Source organism: Podarcis liolepis, assembly GCF_965112155.1.
Source record: "Podarcis liolepis genome assembly, chromosome: 2".
In the NCBI taxonomy this organism is placed as follows: Eukaryota; Metazoa; Chordata; class Lepidosauria; order Squamata; family Lacertidae; genus Podarcis; species Podarcis liolepis.
In genome coordinates this window covers 20,372,546-20,394,783 of record NC_139555.1, presented here as the reverse complement: position 1 = coordinate 20,394,783, position 22,238 = coordinate 20,372,546, and the positions used below count along the sequence as shown (strand labels likewise).

The 22,238-nt window shown below is 45.3% G+C and overlaps 1 long non-coding RNA gene across 1 annotated transcript; it reads right to left on the bottom strand.

Moving 5' to 3' along the window:
* Positions 1 to 562: 562 nt before the first annotated feature.
* LOC310700752 lies at positions 563 to 21,946 on the bottom strand. Its single transcript, XR_014522790.1, has 4 exons — positions 21,642 to 21,946; positions 10,718 to 10,865; positions 2,238 to 2,512; positions 563 to 1,211 (listed from the first exon to the last, which is right to left on the bottom strand). It is a non-coding gene; the product is annotated as an uncharacterized lncRNA (long non-coding RNA).
* Positions 21,947 to 22,238: the final 292 nt, after the last annotated feature.

Below are 22,238 nucleotides of genomic sequence, written 5' to 3'. Positions count from 1 at the left end.
ATCAGACCACAAGTCCATCTAGCCTAGTATTCTGTCACCAACAGTGGGCAGCCATCTGGAGAGGATAGTAGAGACAACCATTCCCTGTTGTTTGCCCCCAGTGTCTCCTTCACAGTTTCCCCAGCTCCTCAGATTCCAGCACAGGTTACTTTGCCAGCCTAATCTAGAGGATGGGCAGCCTTAAAATAGGTTTGATAGACATGTATGGAGCACCATAGTGTAGACTTGCAGAGCTCTTCAATCATGGGTCCCTAGATATTTGATGGACTACAACTCCTATCATCCCCTGACAGGTTAGCCAATAGCAGGGGTGATGGGTGTAGTTGTACAACATATGGGGACCCAAGGTTGAAGCACTTAGTTTCTAAAATGACATGGCAGGGCTCAGCCTTGCCAGGACATTCAATACACCAACTGGCACTCTTATTCCTTCTCCCACCTGTGTGCTTACCGCTGGCAATTTCTCAGGGCTGAGGAACAGCACATTCTTCTTTTTTCATATATTCATTTCACTTTTAATTTGAATGCAGCCTTTCTATATTGCTACACGCAAGGCGGTTTACAAGCTGAGGAGACAACAAAATAGCAGAGACCTCACACCGAATAATCTGATCTAATACAAAAAAGTCGTAATAAAAATGTAACTTTAAAATAAACATATCAGATAAAGCAATATTCAATAACCCATTAGAATGTAATAGCAAGCCATAAAATACCAGCAAATAATAATTAAACAGTTTTCACTTAACAATTGCAATAAAGAATTACTAAACTACAATCAATAAAAATAACGGCAAGTCAAAATGTGTAAAATACAGTTGTATCCTGGAAGTTGAACGGAATCCATTCCGAAAGACCGTTCGACTTCCAAAACATTCATAAATGAAGGCGCAGCTTCCAATTGGCTGCAGGAAGCTCCTGCAGCCAATCGGAACCCGCATTGGACATTCAGCTTCCAAAGAACGTTCGCAAACCAGAACACTCATTTCCGGGTTTCCGGCGTTTTGGAGCCAAAATGTTCGAGTTGCAAAGCGTTTGACTTCCGAGGTACAACTGTACCACAAAACATACAAATCCATGTAAAAGGTTGTCAAACTGAGAAACAAGGGCACACAACTTACATTATTATTAATAATAATAATAAAAATCCCTGAAGTCCTCTCTTCCCAGCTGCTTTTGCTGTTCCTAAAGCCATGGTCTGGGAAAGTCTCCTAGGGTTGGAGGGCAGGGCAAGGCAGGTGCAAAAAGTCATTGCTTGTCCAGCACAAAGTCTCTCTTCCAGTGCCGGGGTCTGCAACTACAAACTGGTCTCATGGCGGAGTCTTGGCTCACATTTAATCTTGTCAACCTCTTAGAATTGATGTGGACAACCTCCTCTGCTTGATGGGGCTACTTCCTTTCCTCCTGTTTCCCACCAGAGGGTGTTGTAAACAAAACCTGCCCTTATAGAGTCTTTTGTAGGTTCTCCATCGGTAGGAGAAAATAACAGAGGCCAACCAGAGAATATTGAGAAGCAAAGCAGCTAGTAAGCCTGATCTTTATTAAAGCTGTTGCAACAGGGTGCTGCCCTCACACAGGAGAGTGGAGGAGGACCCAGCACAAAGGTGTGCCCGCCTTTACGTATGCAGTGGCGTAGCGTGGGTTGTCAGCACCCGGGGCAAGGCAAGTAATTTGCGCCCCTTAACCCGTGGAGAGAGTGAGTGAGCCAGGTAGGGGCAGAGAGCTGCGAGTGCGAGCGCGCCCCCCCCAGATGTTGCGCCCGGTGCGGCCGGCCCCCCCTGCACCCCCCACGCTACGCCACTGTGCGTATGTATACATTTTGAAATTCCCTGCCCTGGAGCTCAAGACCACCCCTTCATACATCATACATACATACATCACAGAAGAGGTGGTCTACAACAGAAATTTGAATGTTGTTGTTTTTCCTGTCTGCCAGGTTATCTGATAATGCCTTATTTGATTGCCTTTTCTGGTAGTCTGGGCATTCCTTTGAGATGGTAATTACTTAATTCCTGAGACAATGGGAAGGTTCCCTCACCCCCTCCCTCCTTCCAGAGAAACATTTGGTCAGTTTGGGAGTCAAAATGGTTTCAGGACGGTCTTCCTGCACTGCTTCAGACATGTAGTTTATATATTTATGTTTGCTTGGTACATTTATGGACATTTATTATATATATATAAGACCTTAATTTTTTTCTTACAACGGCCTGTTGAAATCAACCCTGTACCTAACCCACCTTTTCTGATGATGGCAAAGGGCACTCTGAAGTTGCAGCCCCACCTTCGCCCTTGCAGGTGAGGTGAGCCCTGCCCACATGGAGCTCAGATTCGTCTCATCGGCTTGGACGTTTGACTTTTCTTCCCATTGTTTTCTTTTGTTGTAGCAATGCTGCTGACAAAGCACCATCTTATTCTTTGTTCTGCTTCCCCTCCACCCTGCAGGCTGCTGGGTCATCGCTGAGCAATCAGTCAGACTTGCTAAAAGCCATTCCCTCCATTCCATGTGGCTTTCCTACTTCCAGATGGGGTGAAGAAGGAAGGGAGGGGAAAAAAAAAAGCTATTTCCAGTGTTTATCAAAGGGCTGAGCTACAGTGTGCAAGCAAACCATCATTGTGCTTTATTGAGTGTGGGGCTCATGGGATTTGACATCACTGCAAATCCACGTCTGGAAGAAAAACCCAGTTAGCGGAGAGAAAAAGGAAAGAAACACACACAAAAGAAACACGCACATCACAGGCTAAGCAATTAGTGTGATGCTTTGAAGCCTCTCAGGATTTTATTTTATTTTTTGTTAATGAGAGGTCAGGAATGGGGCTACAGGGCAGAGCCCTGGGTCTCATCTCTGATGCTACTTTTATGAGCTGCTAGGCTAAGAAGTCAGCAAAAATGCAGAGCAGAGCAATCATATCCAGGTACCGCTGGTCCTGGGTGCTGATCTTTCTTATCAGCTTTGTTAAAGGGATAGCTGTACTGTAAACCTAAGCAGGTTTTCCATCAGCTTAACTCTCACAGCTTGCTCCCCCCCAGAGAATTCTGGGAATTGTAGTTCAGTGCTAATTATCTGAGAGAGTTGCCTTCAAAGAATCATGACTCCTAAGATTCTAGGGGGAAAGGGAAGTTGCTATTCAATACAATCCCTATGTCGATTTAAGACTACAAGATCCATTATGCAGTGCAATGGTGGATGGAAACATGCATTAAAATATGTATAGTGTTATAAAAGATGCTGTTCTCATTTCCTACTTGGAAATGCTGTCTTTTGAAAGTGGATGGAATAGAATACCTGTTCAGTGGCTATGATTAGTTAAAGGTAAAGGTAAAGGTAAAGGTAAAGGGACCCCTGACCATTAGGTCTAGTTGTGGCCGACTCTGGGGTTGCAGCGCTCATCTCGCTTTATTGGCCGAGGGAGCCGGCGTACAGCTTCCGAGTCATGTGGCCAGCATGACTAAGCTGCTCCTGGCGAACCAGAGCAGCGCACGGAAACGCCATTTACCTTCCTGCTGGAGCGGTACCTATTTATCTACTTGCACTTTGATGTGCTTTCGAACTGCTAGGTGGGCAGGAGCAGGGACCGAGCAATGGGAGCTCACCCCATCGCGGGGATTCAAACCGCCAACCTTCTGATCGGCAAGTCCTAGGCTCTGTGGTTTAACCCACAGCGCCATCCACGTTTAATAACTAAGAAAGGTTTTCAACCTTTGAAAACCTGAGGTTTTCAACCTTTTTGAGTCCATGGCTCCCTTGACCAACTACATTATTTCTGTGGCACCCCTGTGGGGCTCAGGAGTCCAGTTAGGTCACCCCTTGCCTACAGAACCGGCAGCCCCTCACCTCTTGTGGAGCGTTCTCTCAGCCTTCTCTCCTCTCCTGTCTCATTGGGAGTTCTCAGGGCAGCCACAGCTGCCACCCCGGTCCCCTGCCCCAAAGAGAGGTGCCTCCTCACACTGCCCCACAGGGGCCTGGGAACCACCCACTAGCCAGCCCCAGAGGCACCTTCACCTGGGGAGCTTGTAGCCAGGGCTGCTGCAACAAACCGCTGTGCAAGCCTTTGGGAGGCAGAGACGCAAGAGGGCATCAGAGGAGGGAGGGAAGGAAAGAAGGACAGAGGCCAGTGTTGCCTGGGGCACCCCTGACTATCATTCAAGGCACCCCAGGGTGCCATGGCACACTGGTTAAAAACCACTGGCCTATCTAATAAATACAGCATGGTTTGGGAGTGTTCAAGGTTACATGCAAACCTGGACCTCAAATCCTTTTGTCTGAGAATGTCTGCAGGCACTTATTGGCATGTTTTAACCAGTGTTAAAAAGAGGGAGGAAGGCTTGTGCAGAATGCCATTCCCTCCTCACCCAAAGAAACCCTAGCTATAACCACTATTTCCAACAACCCAAGTTTACCCCTTTCTATTTTGCAAAGTGCCCTGGAATCTGCTTTGACTTATTTAAATGTTAAATCAATATATTCGCCTAAGTTAAACGATTCCACCCTCCCCTCCCCCTGCAATAACCTGTGATTTTTGCTAAACCAAGAAGAAGGGATTTAATTTGAGTCAGGACCCAACAGGACGTAGCACCAGAACCTGCTTAGCATACCATGGCTCTGTCGTCGAACAGGAGCCAGAGCCTGACTGTCTTTCAAGGCCGTCCTGCAAAAACAGCCTGCGTGTATTCTTAGTAACAAAACATGAATAGCTCTTTACAAAGTTTAATCTGCCTTTAAGGGAGAAGTAGTCATATCTGGATCCACCCTTTGGCAGCAGCTATATGTACACACACAATACACACACACACACACACACACACACACACACGTATTTGGTAAAGTTTAGCACATCGAACATCTGCAGTCTTTAGTGGACCTTTGATTTGATTGTGGCACAGCTGTTATGTTCTTAAGAACAGAGCAGGTACACACCCAAATTGCTCCCAGCTTAAATGAGTCTGAATATATGTTGCGCTTGAGCATGCCAAAGGATGAGGCAAGTATATACCAGGAAGTATATATAATATATAACAAGAAGTTGCAGTGTGAAGTTCTGCTTTCCAGGATTCTAGCCACTTTGATTCCACCTATAGGCACCAACTCCTAGGAGCTGAGGTCCCTTAGACCTCCCAATAAAATATTTGAGGGGGCTAGGCCCCTCTAAAATAGATAGGCATTGCCATTAAAATTGTGTGCATGTGCCACATCATGTGATCGATTATGTGGGGCAAACCTAAAGGTAAAGGGACCCCTGACCATTAGGTCCGGTCGTGGCCGACTCTGGGGTCGCGACGCTCATCTCGCTTTATTGGCCGAGGGAGCCGGCGTACAGCTTCCGGGTCATGTGGCCAGCATGACCAAGCTGCTTCTGGCGAACCAGAGCAGCGCACAGAAACGCCGTTTACATTCCCGCCGGAGCGGTACCTATTTATCTGCTTGCACTTTGACGTGCTTTCGAACTGCTAGGTTGGCAGGAGCAGGGACCGAGCAACGGGAGCTCACCCCGTCATGGGGATTCGAACCGCCGACCTTCTGATCGGCAAGTCCTAGGCTCTGTGGTTTAACCCACAGTGCCACCCGTGTCCCGGGGCAAAGCTTAACCCCCCCATATTTTACTAAAGTTGGCACCCCTGATTCCACCTCCCCTTGATTCCACTCTTCACCATTGCCAGTGATTCACCGTATTTTGTGCTGTTTCCAAAAGGACCAAAACAGTCTCTCTCCCCCCTCTCTCTCTGCCCCCTCTCTCTCGTGCCCTGGCAATTTAAATACAGTGGTACCTCGGGTTACATACGCTTCAGGTTACAGACTCCGCTAACCCAGAAATAGTGCTTCAGGTTAAGAACTTTGCTTCAGGATGAGAACAGAAATCGTGCTCCAGCGGTGTGGCAGCAGCAGGAGGCCCCATTAGCTAAAGCGGTGCTTCAGGTTAAGAACAGTTTCAGGTTAAGTATGGACCTCCAGAACGAATTAAGTACTTAACCCGAGGTACCACTGTACTGACATTCTGGGCACACCTGAACTAGAGTATACGCTTGCACTGGTGGCAGGGCACGTATTTTGGGGTGGAATTCAATCACATACAGGCAAATTCCTGTTGCACAATTAAAGTGGATTTGGAACTCTAGCAGAGCGACCCTTTTTCACCCAAAGATTGGACTTGTTGCGAGAAGGGAAGTGACAGGAAAATGGAAAGTTTTAGGATAACACTTGCTCTGCTGCGATGTAGCCTCTAATCTCCCTGAAAACAGTTCAGGATCAGTGCTAACTAAACTGGTTGTCTGAAACCATCCTGACTTTGGAGTAAGCCTCAGTGATCACATCAGGACTTAGTGTTTAGTAAACATGCTTAGGATCATAGAATCAGATCACAGTCTATGCCACGTAGAGGAGGACATGACCATGTATTTGAATGATAATCCCACCTGAACGCAGTTCTCTGCTTTTACTCTTCCCATTCCTCAAGCAAAAACCCCCCATTTATCCTCCATAACGATGTGTAATGGGGTTTCTGCTGCAGAAACAGCCAGGGCAGAATTAAGGGACATTCGACACGTTGAAAAATAGGGTTTGCTAAAGAGAGGAAAAGCAAAGCTTGATTGTGAAAGACAGCACAACATGTGTTCTGTAGCTCCACTTTTAGGACAGCAATAAAGACAAATGCAAAGTTATGGGATGGGAAGGCTAAATGCGGCATAATAGCTCCATTTATTTTCCTTTCACCCTGTACACATTAAATGTTGGCACCTAGAGCTGACAGCTAAACAAACTGTGCTCTCTTTTAGAGAAGACTCGGAACAGCATTGCACGTTGTCAGCTTTGCGGGCCAAAAAATAACAAACACAGATGTACGAGACAGAGAGAGAAGAGCTGGGTGGGGGGACGGCCTCTGAAATTGAGAATGAGAGAAAGAGAGAGTCAGAGGGGCTGGGTGTGTAGTGCTGAAATATGGGCATTCCACCTCATTTATTAAAGCGGGTTTAGCTTGGTTGCTGTAAGGCAGTGGTGGTCATCGATATACACAAGGAAAAGCCGGCAAATATCTTTTGAGGGCTTGTTCACAAACTCCAGCCTGAGAGGTTACTGTTGTAACCTTTGTCTGCATTGACAAAACAATCAAACCAGGAGTTGGGTTCCAGGGTCTCTGAAGTTGCATGGGGACCCTGTGGACCCCACAACATTTTTTGTGTGGGTGCTTGGTATCTATCATCTATCTATCTATCTATCTATCTATCTATCTATCTATCTATCATCTATCTATCTATCATCTATCTATCTATCTATCTATCTATCTATCTATCTATCTATCATCTATCATCTATCATCTATCTCTATCTATCTATCTATCTATCTATCTATCTATCTATCTATCTTAAAGGTAAAGAGACCCCTGACCATTAGGTCCAGTCGTGACCGACTCTGGGGTTGCGGTGCTCATCTCACTTTATTGGCCGAGGGAGCTGGCGTACAGCTTCTGGGTCATGTGGCCAGCATGACTAAGCTGCTTCTGGCAAACCAGAGCAGCGCACAGAAACGCCGTTTACCTTCCCGCCGGAGCGGTACCTATTTATCTACTTGCACTTTGACGTGCTTTCGAACTGCTAGGTTGGCAGGAGCAGGGACCGAGCAACGGGAGCTCACCCCGTCGCGGGGATTTGAACCATCAACCTTCTGATCGGCAAGTCCTAGGCTCTGTGGTTTAACCCACAGCGCCACCTGCGTCTCTATCATCTATCTATCTATCATCTATCTATCTATCTATCTATCTATCTATCTATCTATCTATCTCTATCATCTAATCTATCTAAAAAAAGAGGTGCCAGAACTCACCATGAACGCCTCCTTTGTTCTCATATAATGGCAACGGTGCCCACCTGAGAAGTGCCGGAACTGAGTTCAGGTGACTTCCTGCCAAAAAAAGCCATAGTGCTTGGCCACCCAGAGCCCCTGATGGTTGGTGTCCCTGCCAACTACATCTGAACCATTAAAGAAATGAAAGCCACCTAGTCTAGACTATTGACCCGAAATTTGCCAAGCAATGGAATGGTCAGCCAGAGGCCTGAGCTACCTATACCACCTCGAAGTCTGGATAAAACATGCACTAAACTTATGTTGTTGCACGAATACAGTTGCAAGAGAAATGTAAACTAAGTCACAGTGAGCTTGTAGGAAAGTCTGGAATAGAACTTAGTTTTTCTGGCTCCCAGGAGCCATCTCCATATGTTCTTAATCAGAAATTATTTCAGTACAAAAGCACTAGTTAAAAATTACGTGAGGTCTCAAATGGAGCTAAGAAAAATGATGTTAATTAGGGAATCATTGTGGCACAGTTATTTATCCCAAAGTATAAATGCAATTAAATTTTTAATCCCTGCCCTGCTATATTTACGACACATAACAAATCACAAGTTGTCCCTTTTTATAATTTACCACCCAGCAGATTCTAAATATTTTACTTAGACCATGCTGAGTGGGAAGTTTCATTTATTTTTTAAATGTATCCTGCCTCTTTCTGGGTAAAAAAAACCTAGAAAGAGGGAGACAGAAAGGAAGGGTTATCTTAACTTCTGAATATGTGTCATCTGGCCCTGATCCTACCTATGTTTACTCAGAAGAGTGAGCAGTAGCCAGTGGAGTCATTCTGCAAGGAGTTAGTCTTCAGACCAGCCCTCTGCTAGGAAGCCGGACAGCTTCTTAACATGGTGATGTCAGACCTTGGTGGAAGGTTTAGGTTAGAGGCTTCGCTGAGCTCACAACTCTTGCCTGGATAATTCCCACATCAGGGGTGGTGTTTGCTTGCTGAGACCCCAGCTTCTTAGAAGGAAGTTAGCAGCCAATTCACTGCTGGAAGGTGGGTGGTGACTTGCAGCGAGGGCCGGAGATAGTTTAATTGGAGACAACATGTCTCTCATATGTCACTGGACTTTTTCAGACATATGAGGCTGAGGCCAAAAGCAGCAGACGAGATCCTATGTATTCTGTTAGAGTGTAGAGCGAGTGTTTCACATGTTCTTGGGAATCCTAGGAATAATAATTAGCAGCATTTCTCCCATGCCTACTCAGGCATTGAAGATATTGTCCATGCCAGCTGTTTTCCTGGGGACGTGTCTCTTGACATAATGGGAACAGCTGGTGAAGTCAGAAGCTTATCCACAGAGGACTCCCCATCTAGGGCTCCCCTTCCAGGTTGCATGCTGGGAAAGCCAGTGGTGTTCCATGAAGGGGGGGGGACTAATTTCCTAGCCATGCTCCTCATAATACCAAGTCATAAACAACAAGGAGCAAGGTGCATTCTCTACCCATTAGAAGATAAAGTTGTACAGTGGTACCTCAGGTTACATATGATTCAGGTTACATACGCTTCAGGTTACAGACTCCACTAACCCAGAAATAGTGCTTCAGGTTAAGAACTTTGCTTCAGGATGAGAACAGAAATTGTGCTCCAGCGGCGCGGCGGCAGCAAGAGGCCCCATTAGCTAAAGGGTGCTTCAGGTTAAGAACAGTTTCAGGTTAAGAAGGGACCTCTGGAACGAATTAAGTACTTAACCCGAGGTACCACTGTATGTGGATGCTTCCAGACGAATGTTTGTTGTGGAATCAGTGCTACTCATATACGTGAGTTTTTCACACCCATCATCAAAATGCCAGCCCACTATTATGCTATAAGATCCACTATCCTGTAACATTACATATGGTATGTACAGTAGTTTAAGGTTTTTTTAATATCATTTTTGCTGAAAAATGTGTGAGATTACGATATTGTATTTATTTGCATTACCTAGAGCCTGTACTACTGATGAAGCCTAGGATGACGAAACAAGGCTAATATTCCGGAAATCCTTGTCTTAGACTCTGTGAAAAGATTCTGTGGAACTGTAACAACACTTCATGTGGATTATTGGACTCTATGAACAGACAGGTGGAATAGATACTTATACATGTATGGACCTTATGCATGAACTGACTAGAGAATGAACTGATCCACTGGGTCTTCTGCTTTTTTTGTTGAACTTTATGAGACTTCTGTTGAAATCTACAATCTGATACAATGAATAGTATACCTTATTTATTCAGAAGTACAGCCAGTTACGTCTTGTGTATTTATTGAGTATGTTTCACGTAATCATAGGTTTGATGTTGTTTTGCTGATGTGCCTGAACAGCATGGAGCATGCAGTGGCAAGGAATGACATTTCAGGTACAGCACGCATGCTTATGACTCCTCCCTGAATGCTCTCTGGCAGTGAAAACAGCTCTCCAATGGAGCTGTAACAAAACTGATTCTGTGAGGAGGCTTTGGGATTTTTTATTTTTTAATAATCAGTATCCTCCCCTGTAGTCCTCATGTGTGGAGAGAGGGTTGCTTGTCAGGAGATGTGGGCATTTTGCACTCGCTGGCTTTGTTTTTGCAGTTGTCTGCTGTTCACAGAGCCTCCCCGCACCCCTAGATTTCTCTGTACGGTCACATTGTCTGATCGTGCGCAGACAACTGTCTAGACTCCGCAAGGGGAAAAAATATTAATGCATCTGCTACACCGTAGTGAGTCTCACAGGGGGACACAGAGCGCAGGCAGAGATGCATGAAGACACGGCGTGGAAAAGATGTGCGAAACCCAACAGCTGCGGAGGAAACATGCCGGTGGCCAGGCAAGAATAACAGTGCAGCTAGTTAATAATCAGGCCTTGACTTATCCATTAGTCTTTGCTAAGCCGCATTTTTTAGTCAAAGCTTACCTCAGGTATTCTATTTCTGATGATTCACTGTTGGCAAAGAGTCAACAGTGGCAGGGGTTTTCCCAACGGAGAACTGTTGGGATGTCAAGAGTATCCTATAACATCTGTTCTTTTTCTGTGGTGTTCTGTGGAAGAGCAATGTTCTGTGCTGTGTTGGGAAAAATGTAGAAAAACTAAGCTGAGATCTGATGCAACGGCATTGTTACAGGGGCCTAAGCTCTCAGTCTTTGGCACCAGGTCTCCTGCAATTTTCCCTTCCTTCCTTCCTTCCTTCCTTCCTTCCTTCCTTCCTTCCTTCCTTCCTTCCTTCCTTCCTTCCTTCCTCCCTCCCTCCCTCCCTCCCTCCCTCCCTCCCTCCCTCCCTCCTTCCTTCCTTCCTTCCTTCCTTCCTTCCTTCCTTCCTTCCTTCCTTCCTTTTTCCCTAGCATAGAAAGCTACACTGCAAAGTGCAGTCCTGAGCAAACATTCACCATATTTCATACAAATTGTTTCACAGCCTGCATAACAACACCTCACAGTGCTCTCGCTGTGGTGACGCGCAGGCCACAACCAATTTGGCATCAATCTGGGCATGCGCAGAGTAAGACCTGTATGTGGGGCAAATTTCATTAGCTTAGCGGGTAGCGCTGTGGTCTAAACCATTGAGCCTCTTGGGCTTGCCAATCAGAAGGTCGACGGTTCGAATCCCCGTGACGGGGTGAGCTCCCATTGCTCTGTCCCACCTCCTGCCAACCTAGCAGTTCGAAAGCATGCCAGCGCAAGTAGATGAATGCGTACTGCTGTGGTGGGAAGGTCAAATGGCATTTCTGTGTGCTCTGGTTTCCATCATGGCGTTTCGTTGCACCAGTAGTGGTTTAGTCATGCTGGTCGCATGACCTGGAAAGCTGTCTGTGGACAAACGCCGGCTGCCTTGGCCTGAAAGCAAGAATGAGCGCCGCAAGCCCATACAGTGGAACCTTGAGTTGCGGACGTAATCCATCCCAGAGGCATGTTCGCAACTCAAAGCGTTCACATCCAGAAGCAATGCGTCTGCGCACGTGTGCAGCGCTATTTAGTGCTTTTGCGCATGTGCGAGCGGTGAAACCCGGAAGTAACATTCCGGTACTTCCGGGTTGTCGTGGGATGCAACTTGAAAGACGTAACTTGAAGCGGACACAACATGAGGTATGGTCTCCTTTGACTGGACTTAACCATCCAGGGGTCCTTTTACCTTAAATGACTATTAAACCAGTTTTCACTTCTACCAATTTTCTAGTGCATAAACAGCACACGTTTCTCATCTCTCTCTCTCTCCCCCAGGTGAAAGAAGCCTCCCACACCATCTAGAAAATGTTTTGGTCACTGATCCTCTAAAATAAACCCCAAATGTATCCAAACTGTTGCAGTGGGATTAGTCAGATGACCTTCTTAAAAACTCCTGACAAGCTCTGCATACTCTTAATCCATGCAGATAAACAGTTCTGGCACCGATTAGATAGCAGTGCCGCTTCCACGAAGAAACGCCCCCCGATCTGGTTTGCCTGTTGGCTTTAGGCCTTGATGAGTCAGCAAGAAAGAACACAGCTCCTCTTCATGCACATGTATTCCCACCCCTTCTGTTTTTGCATGCATTGACCTTCTGCACCTTTGGAGTCACAAGATTTATTGCACACTCACATTGCAGCGTTTGGGCGTGTCTGTTTTCTGGCATCCTTCATTCCTTTCGCATCTGGGGAGTCTGGATTTCTGTGACCAGAGAATCTGAATTTTTGGTTTATTTGTGCCGTATAAAGTGTTTTTATTTAGTAAAATAAAATCAGGTTTTTTAAAAACCTGATTTTTCATTTTTATAGAACTACTCGAACACTGGATGTGACCTTGCTTGGTGGCTGCATATGAGTTGTGAGCCGTGAAGTGGCCACTTGGGTATAAAGCCTTTAAGAGTGTTTCTAGCACGATGGTCTAGGGACGCGGGTGGTGCTGTGGGTTAAACCACAGAGCCTAGGACTTGCCTATCAGAATGTCGGCAGTTTGAATCCCCATGACGGGGTGAGCTCCCGTTGCTCGGTCCCTGCTCCTGCCAACCTAGCTGTTCGAAAGCATATCAAAGTGCAAGTAGATAAATAGGTACCGCTCCGGTGGGAAGGTAAACGGCGTTTCCGTGCACTGCTCTGGTTCACCAGAAGCAGCTTAGTCATGCTGGCCACATGACCCGGAAGCTGTATGCTGGCTCCCTCAGCCAATAAAGCGAGATGAGCGCCGCAACCCCAGAGTCGGTCACGACTGGACCTAATGGTCAGGGATCCCTTTACCTTTACTTTAGCATGATGGTAATGAGCCAGCAGTGGAATGCGGGAAATGGGGACTGCTGAAAGTAGAAGCTGGGATTGGGGTACACCAGGTCGCCATGCGCCCCACCTTATAGAGGACAACCCTCTGTTTGAAGATGCCCTCTGTTTGAAGGTCTGTCCAGTCCAAGTCCAGATTTTACCTTTAATCTGGATGGTGCTGGTATAGCTCAGTTGGTAGAGCATGAGATCTCAGAGTTGTGCTCTCAAGCCCCACCTTGGGCAAAAGATTCCTGCATTGCAGGGGGTTAGACTAGATGACCCTCGTGGTCCCACCCCAGTTCTCTGATTCCTTCAAGCCAGACCAGGAAGGGTCTTGAAGTTGCCCATTGACAGTTATCACATGAATGAACAGCAGACTGAATGGGTGCACAAGTCATCGAGTCAAAGTCTTTCCGTTAAGCTGAAATGTGCAATATTTCCACTGCAATGATAGATAGCAATTAAATTATTTCTACATTTGTAGTTGTACATGAAAATTAGCGTACAGTCATACCTTGCGTTGCATCTGCTTCATGTTGCGTCTTTTCGTGTTACGTCCTGTGGCAACCCAGAACGGGTTACCTCTGGGTTTCACCGTTCGCAGATGTGCAAAGTGCTAAATTGCACCATGCACCTGCACAGACGCAGTGCTTCGAGTTGCGGGCATTTCACGTTATGGACTGGCCTCTGGAACGGGGTCCCATCTGTAACACGAGGTACCACTGTATGCAGATTTCATGTAAATCACGGTCCTCCTTTTGGGAGATACATTAAGTGGCTACTGTAGGGATTGCTGGATAGTACCGTTTGGTCATGGCAGCAGTAGTGTGGGAATGCAGAGATGGATCTTCAACCAAGGAAGAATTTCAAATTTCACTGGTAATTTCCCTTAGCGAGCTGTTACACTGAGCAATATGTTTGACTTGGTCTCCATCCTCTGGTTCTCTCCTGCATCTCTCTGCTCTGGATACTTCCTCCTGTCCTCTACTCACCTGGGCTGCTTGGCTACCCACTGGCTCAGCAGCTAATCACGCGGTAGCTCACAGTGCCACCTGTCTGTGGCCAAGCGAACTACAGTGTGGCGACAACCTTATGATTTTTTAAATATATATATCAGAGAGACATTGGCAAGGAAGTGTTGCTATTCTTACAGGTATGCCAATGTTATTAAAAAAAAATTCCTTATTGTTTGCTTCTCTCCTTTTATTGCCATCTCTACCGGAAAAAAGAGAAAAGATTACACTGCTTTTCCATTTGACACATCTTCCCTTCTCCCCCCGCCTTCTCTTTGGTTTCTATTCCTTTGTTCTTTGAAATAAAAGATTAAAAATTAACCCTAGTAGTCTTTAGAGCTGAATATGGAATATTGTATTATTATATCTTTTTTAAAAAAAGCAAGAAAAAAGAAAAAACACAAATACCAAATTACACACAGGAATAACCATAGACACATAATTTTCTTAACAAACAATAAAACATATATTGGTCTTAACACTAAAGACCCAACCTCCCGTCTATTCCATATTTCGATTTCATATTACTTATTGCCAATACACACTTTTATCATAATTAAACTTTTTCTTAATATATCTAATTTCTTATATCTACCTTGCAACTATTACTGAAGTTCCTCGAATGCTGCAACAGAATTTAAACTGCTATATTTATTTTTCAAATAATCTTTGAAAACCTCCCATTTTGAAACAAATTCCTGTTTTGATTTGTTCTTTATTTTTTCTGATAGACCGTCTAATTCGGCATATTCTGTTAGCTTTTGGATCCAATCTTTTATTATACCCATTTTATTGGCACAAAGGGCAATTTGAGTTTCAGCAGATTGCTGTTGGCTGTGATTCAGCAGTAAAGAGCTAGGTTTTGTGGGGAAAGCACCAGGGCAGAAAAAGAAATGTGCTCAGACAGAGAGCTTTAAAGTGCTGTTCTATGCCTAGAAGCAAATATAAAGGTGGATGAGCCCATCTGTGCAAGCCACATTTTACGACTGCACTATATTTGCTGCTTCTACTCAGTCCGCTCCTTTATATTCTCTACACGTACGATTGTGTCGCTACTCACCCTAGTAATAGGGTTGTCAAATTTGCAGATGACACAACTGTGATTGGGCTCATCCCTGAAAGGGAGGGTGAAACGGATTATAGAGATGAGGTGGAGCGGCTGACAGAGTGGTGCAGAGCTAACAACTTGCTCATAAATACAAGGAAGACAAAGGAGCTTGTGGTGGACTTCAGGAGACAGAAGAGCAACGTCCAGCCACTTTTGATTGATGGGGTCTGTGTGGAGAGGGTAACAACGTTCAGATTTTTGGGCATTGAATTACAAGAGGATCTGTCCTGGAGTGTCAACACAAGGGGGCTTGTGAAGAAGGCGCAGCAGAGACTGTACTTTTTGAGAATACTAAGGAAAAACCATCTTCCGCAGAAACTGCTGCTTGCCTTCTATCACTGTGCCATTGAGAGCGTGCTCACTTATGGCTTATGTGTGTGGTACGGAAGCTGTACTACCCAGGACAGGATGGGGTTGTGCAGGGTTGTTAAGGCAGCAGAGAGCATTGTTGGCTGCCCACTCTCCACCTTAGAGCAGATTTATGCCACAAGGTGCCATAGGAAGGCACTGGACATAGTAAAAGATCCATCGCATCCTGGTCACTGTCTCTTCGAGCTCTTGCCGTCAGGACGGAGATACAGGACGATGAAGACAAGAACGAGCCGTCTTAAGAACAGCTTCTTCTCCAGAGCGATCTCGGCCCTGAATGGGAAGCCCGGACTTTGAAAGTCATCTAATCTCCCTTGCTGTATTATACTGTATTGTTTAATTAGTGTTTTTATGGAGCAGTCAAGTAATTTCGTTGTCCCCGAAGGGGGCAATGACAATAAAGATATTATTATTATTATATTATTCTAGCTGCTGCATCAAGCATTAAGTGACACACTCGTGATGAAATCTTTGCTTTCCAAAGTTCATATGAAATTTGAACTATTGACCACATATATCCACACACTGAGGATGCTGTATGTCACCCGTGTTATGCAATGCAGTAATAACTGGAAATTCCCTAGAATTACTGCATCGGACAGATCCATCAATCTTTGGAAATATCCAAGGATTTCAACAGTCTCTGCACCGTTGTAGCTTATTCAGTTCCTCAACTAATGCAGTTAGAAACCGGAATCACCACCGGTTGATTTTCTTGAATTTCTGTCTAAGGCTTAGAAGATGCTTTGAATTTAGAGGACCTTTCAGCTGAGAGAAAACTCTAGATTTTATTTAGACACAATATGTCCTTAAAATTACAAAGCCTCTGGGTAAGACCTTTAATGGCAGCAAAACTGTTTATAGCCACCAAATGGGGTGAAAATTGTTACAGCCACCAATATATCTTTTCATTCTGGCCTTCAGACCTTCTTGAGGTTGTCACCAGATTTGATCTGTAGAGCAGTCTATGGAATTGTTCCCTTGTTGCTGTTTTACAATTGAAGACGGTTTTATGGTTTTCTATTTGTCTGTTATGAACTGTGTGATTGCTGAATCACCCTGGGAAATTTTTTTTAAAATTAAGGCTCGTCTATAAATGCATTTAATAAATAGAAATAAATAAAATATCTAGCACACCAACATAAAAGGAACGGATTAATATTAAAATTCCTTCAGTGGTAAACCTAACAGAATTTGTTTATGTGAAAGTAGACAATAACCGCTCACACCTCTGACTGTGGGCACCATTTGCGAACCAGCACACAGCACCTCCGATGCCCCTTGTGACATGCCAGGTTTGTTGGAGCTGGCCTGCCTTCCCAGCGCTGCAGACCATTGGGGTTCCTGCCAAACCCCCATTCAAATGAGCCAATCCGTGGCACCGCTGGGGGCAAGGCCAGGTGAGAGGACCGAAAATGAGTCGGCTTCACTCCGCTCCGCTCCAGGGATTTATAAGCGAGGCAGAGAAACAAAAAGTTGCGCAACTATGCATGCCATTTACAGTGGTACCTCGTGTTGCGTAACTTCCTGTTACAGAATCTTCAGGTTACGGCCGCAGCAAACCCAGAAGTGTATACTTCCAGGTTTTGCCGCATGCGCAGAAGCGCTCTGCGCATCATGCACATGCACAGAAGCACTCTGCATGCCTTGTGTGCGCATAGAAGCACTCTATCACGCCAAACACATGCACAGAAGCAGCACCTCTAGTTACGGATTTTTCTGGGTGCACACAGCACCCCAGAAGGGATTAAATCCGTAACCAGAGGTACCAATGTATTTAGCATATGAAACAGCTCTGTAATGTGGATATTTATAAAATAAGTTGAGCTTTCGCCCTCCTAGTATGATCTGGTTGCTAACATAACAGCTTAATGAGTCATCTATATATCTAATTGTCTACATGCAAATTGAGTAGGTAGCACCCATTGGTGTTAACTTCCTTTATGACTATTACCCAATATAGTTATATACTGTGCATTTTATATAGTTACAGGTATCACCATGCTATTACATTAGCCTATGGCGTGCCTACAGATTTAGAATATTGCGGTCAGCTGGATGACCGTCTCAACATGGATGTTGAGGATTTAGAAGAGATCATGGAAAAGGATGACTAAAATGATTAAGTGATTGGAGCATCTTCCCTTTGGGAACTGCAACAGTTTTGAATCGGAATAAAAAACTGTGTCAGCCAAGGAAGAAAGGAGTAATGGGGAAATTTACAGTTTCATGCTATATTATCTTGCATGCAGTATCCTTAGATTCTATACGAGAGAAAGAAAAAGGAGATGCAGGAATGTTTTTTTTGGCTACAGCCTTGCATCTCCTATTAAATTTAATTCATCAACTTTGGAATGTGCAAGTTCATAGTACGAAGTGCTTATTGGTAGCATAAGACTGGGAGGGGTCTGTACAAAGACAGTTAACAGAGCCAGATGTACTGCTGTATTAATATGTATTAAGATTCCCTTTATAGTTCTGGTAAAGTTGCCAAGTACTTCTTTTCTTTAGGAGATTGGCTGATAGGTCTCAATAGTTGGATCTTCATCAGGTCATCTGAATATTCTGTTATCATGCAAGCTATTTCTCCCACAGCAGAAATCAAAGGCAAAGGACCCCTGGATAGTTAAGTCCAATCAAAGGCGACTATGGGGTTGCGGTGCTCATCTCGCTTTCAGGCCGAGGGAGTCAGTGTTTGTCCACAGACAGCTTTCCAGGTCACGTGGCCAACATGACTAAACTGCTTCTGCTGCAACGGGACACCGTGACGGAAACCAGAGTGCACGGAAATGCCGTTTACCTTCCCGCCGCAGTGGTACCTATTTATCTACTTGCACTGACATGCTTTCAAACTGCTAGGTTGGCAGGAACTGGGACAGAGCAATGGGAGCTCACTCCATTGCAGGGATTCGAACTGCTGACCTTTTGATTGGAAAGCCCAAGAGACCGCAGCGCCACCCATGTTCTGGAACACAGCTGGCTGGTGGGAATTTAGCTCAATGGGAGCAATGGGAGCAATGGGAACCATTCCCCACTGTACCCTTGGCTCTGTTCTCCTGGAGCACAGGATCTCGCCCACAAACTGGCACCCCTTCCAATATCAAAGGAGCACAGCATGAGTGACTTCAGATCATTTAGTCAAGTATTGGAGTGTCCTTGTAAAGTATTCAGGGAGCAGCAGAATGAGACCACTGCTTCCCGACAAATGGAGTTTTATTGAGAATGAATAACAAAACAGCAATTTGATAGGTAACTGCAAAGGCTGTCCTAGAGATCGAAGGGAAATCTGGAGAAATGTGGAGTGAGGCAGCTGCTAGCCATAGAGGCCGCTTGGTGGATTGTTTCCAGGGAAGAAGAAGGGGAGAATTGATGCTGAAATTAAAAGCTGACCAAGGTGATTGTTGGGGGGCGGTGGTGGCGAGCTGTACCTTTCCATCTATATGCTGTGTCCACACAGCAGAGGGTCTGAGGATCCTTCATATCAGAGTAAAGAAAAAGAAGATAACCAACCAATCAACCAAACAAACCCATTGGTTTCTGAGAGTATTATCAAGTGCAGTTCATTGGAAGTGGGAATGCAAAATGTAGCCCTCAGAGCCAGGGGTGTAAAGTCAGTCTGGCTGAGTTGATCCATCCCGGCAAGAGCTTTCCAGAATCAGTTTGGGGGTTCAGAGATGCAAGAACAGGTACCCAGCCAGAAAGTCCAAAACTTTAGGCCGAGTGTGTGCCAGCAAACAAAGGACACGTGGGGGAAACTTGGGGGAAAGAGAGAAACTTAGTGGACGCCTCAAGGGAGACTCTGAGCTCAGGAGTTCTGGGTCTACAGTGGTACCTCGGGTTACATACGCTTCAGGTTACATATGCTTCAGGTTACAGACTCCGCTAACCCAAAAATAGTGCTTCAGGATGAGAACAGAAATTGTGCTCCGGTGGCGCAGCGGCAGCAGGAGGCCCCATTAGCTAAAGTGGTGCTTCAGGTTAAGAACGGACCTCCAGAACGAATTAAGTACTTAACCCGAGGTACCACTGTATTGAGGGACGCGGGTGGCGCTGTGGGTAAAACCTCAGTGCCTAGGACTTGCCGATCGTCAGGTTGGTGGTTCGAATCCCCGCGGCGGGGTGCGCTCCAGTTGCTCGGTCCCAGTGCCTGCCAACCTAGCAGTTTGAAAGCACCCCTGGGTGCAAGTAGATAAATAGGGACCACTTACTAGCGGGAAGGTAAACGGCGTTTCCGTGTGCTGCGCTGGCTCGCCAGATGCAGCTTGTCACGCTGGCCACGTGACCCGGAAGTATCTGTGGACAGCGCTGGCTATAGAGTGAGATGAGCGCACAACCCTAGAGTCTGTCAAGAGTGGCCCGTACAGGCAGGGTACCACCTTTACCTTTACTTTACTACCACTGTATTGAGAAAGACACTCAAAATATCAGGACTCTCCATAGACAATTGATATATAATTGCTTTGATCAGATGAGGAACTGTAAGAAGACTGGACATTAACGATTTCAGGAGGTCCAGTGCTTCACAGTTTGGACAGGAAACATTCAAAGTGCATTTTGTCTCTGTTTGTTAGATCCTTTCTAGACTAATTAACTTTTCCAGAGGAAATGCAGGCTTCTGAGCCAAGATGCTCATAAGGGGATGCCCGAGATGGTTGCAGAATAGTGCTCTGGCAACTTCTTTCCAAAGAAATTAAACCTGAGACAGAGCTGGACCCCAGGAATCTCTTACCGCTTGGAAAAGTGGTTCAAGCATAACAGTATATTGAGATTCTGTAGCTAGTGAGGGTTTAAGTCATGGTAGGCAAACTAAGGCCCAGGGGCTGGATCTGGCCCAATTGCCTTCTAAATCTGGCCCACGGACGGTCCAGGAATCAGCGTGTTTTTACATGAGTGGAATGTGTCCTTTTATTTAAAATGCATCTCTGGGTTATTTGTGGGGCCTGCCTGGTGTTTTTCAATGAGTAGAATGTGTGCTTTTATTTAAAATGCATCTCTGGTTTTTTTGTGGGGCATAGAAATTCATTCATCCCCCCCCCCCAAAAATAGTCTGGCCCCCCACAAGGTCTGAGGGACAGTGGACCGGCCCCCTGCTGAAAAAGTTTGCTGATCCCTGGTTTAAGTCAACCAGTGGATCCATGGAATTGTTAAAGCACACCACAGTTGATTGGCGAAATAAAATGTAAATGGGCCAGTGACAATTTAATAATAACATTAAAAAATGGCACCTTTAGTGGGTTTCCCCAGGATTCATTATTTTTCTCAGCGAACAAGGAGAAATAGCCAAGGTTTGCTGCTATTTGCCAGAAGAACTCTGAAGGGGCTGGCTGTTCCTTACTAAATCTGACTAAGCCAAGCATTCCTGTACTGTCATTTATGCAGCCTTTGGGAATGGAAGCGGACGGCCCTCCAATGGTGTCATTCAGTAGATGTAGCACCTTTCCCTGTACAAATAACAAGCCGAAAACCTGGCACAGTAAAAGTGAGATATGCCGAGCTGACCCCAAGCCCTTATTATGCAACACGACTTGATCTGGATGCTGCCAAGCTTCACTGTTAAAGAGAGCAGAGAGGGACCTCTGGAATAAATTAGGAGTTCGCATCCTAGCTCCCAGTTCCCAGAAATGCTGCAGCGGCATCCCAGCTCCCCTTAAAGGGGACATTTGCACGCTTCCCCCTTTGATAGGCCAGATGTTAAGGCTGCAAATCGGAGTCGTGCAGATAGCCAGGTTGCCAAGGCCCGTCGCGAGTCTCATAATATCATTCATGGTTTTCCCTTGTTGGAGCCCGGTTCACTGAGTCATGCGAAAAAAATCTCTCGGCTTTCAGGCGCTTCCTAGTTTCCATGGCTCAGGAGGCTAAATAAATATGAATCCTCAAAGCTCTCAAATCATGGTTAAAAAATAAAAATTTAAAAAAGCTAACTGCACCAAATAGAGCCAGGTTTCCTGTCGTAGAGCAAAGTACGGTTTGCTGAAATGGAGCTGTGCAGCAGCGAGTCATGTTTGCTAATCCTGCACAGCAGTGCTATGCAGACCAGATTTATGCAGCTCAGGTGGATCAGCTGGAGCCCTGTGCAAAACAGTGACTCAAGGGAGCGGACGTGGATGTTTGCTGGAACACTTTACCAGCTGTGCTCCAGCAGTCCCAGTCGCTTCAGGTCTTTATCAAAGCTCCGAAGACCTGTAGCAAGAGAAATGGATGAGTTATGCAGAATTGGCTAAATTGACACATAAACTGCCTGATAAGGACAACTGTGACTTTAAGGGACAATGGGAACTTTTTACAAATTATCTAAAAAGACAACAAAATGAACTAGACTCCTTGGCAGGTTTTGAATAAACATACACAAATGTATTGGTTGATTACATGATAGATAAGGCAAGGATATATATAATTTTATAACATGCAGAGAACAATATGTGCGGAGAAATCAGAGAGAGGAGCTGAGGGAAGTCTTTGGGGGGGGAGGGAGGGATTGAAGGGGGGAAAGGGGAAAAAATAACGTATGTGATTATATGGATTGACAATTTGTTATGTTGGAATTGTTTAATAATATTTTTTTTTTTAAAAAAAGAAGAAGCTCTGAAGACCCCATTGTGTTTGTCTGCTTTTTTCTTGAGTTGTGTTCTGCTGACAGTTATTATTATTATTATTATTATTATTATTATTATTATTATTATCATTATCATCATCATCATCATCATCATCATCATCATCATCAT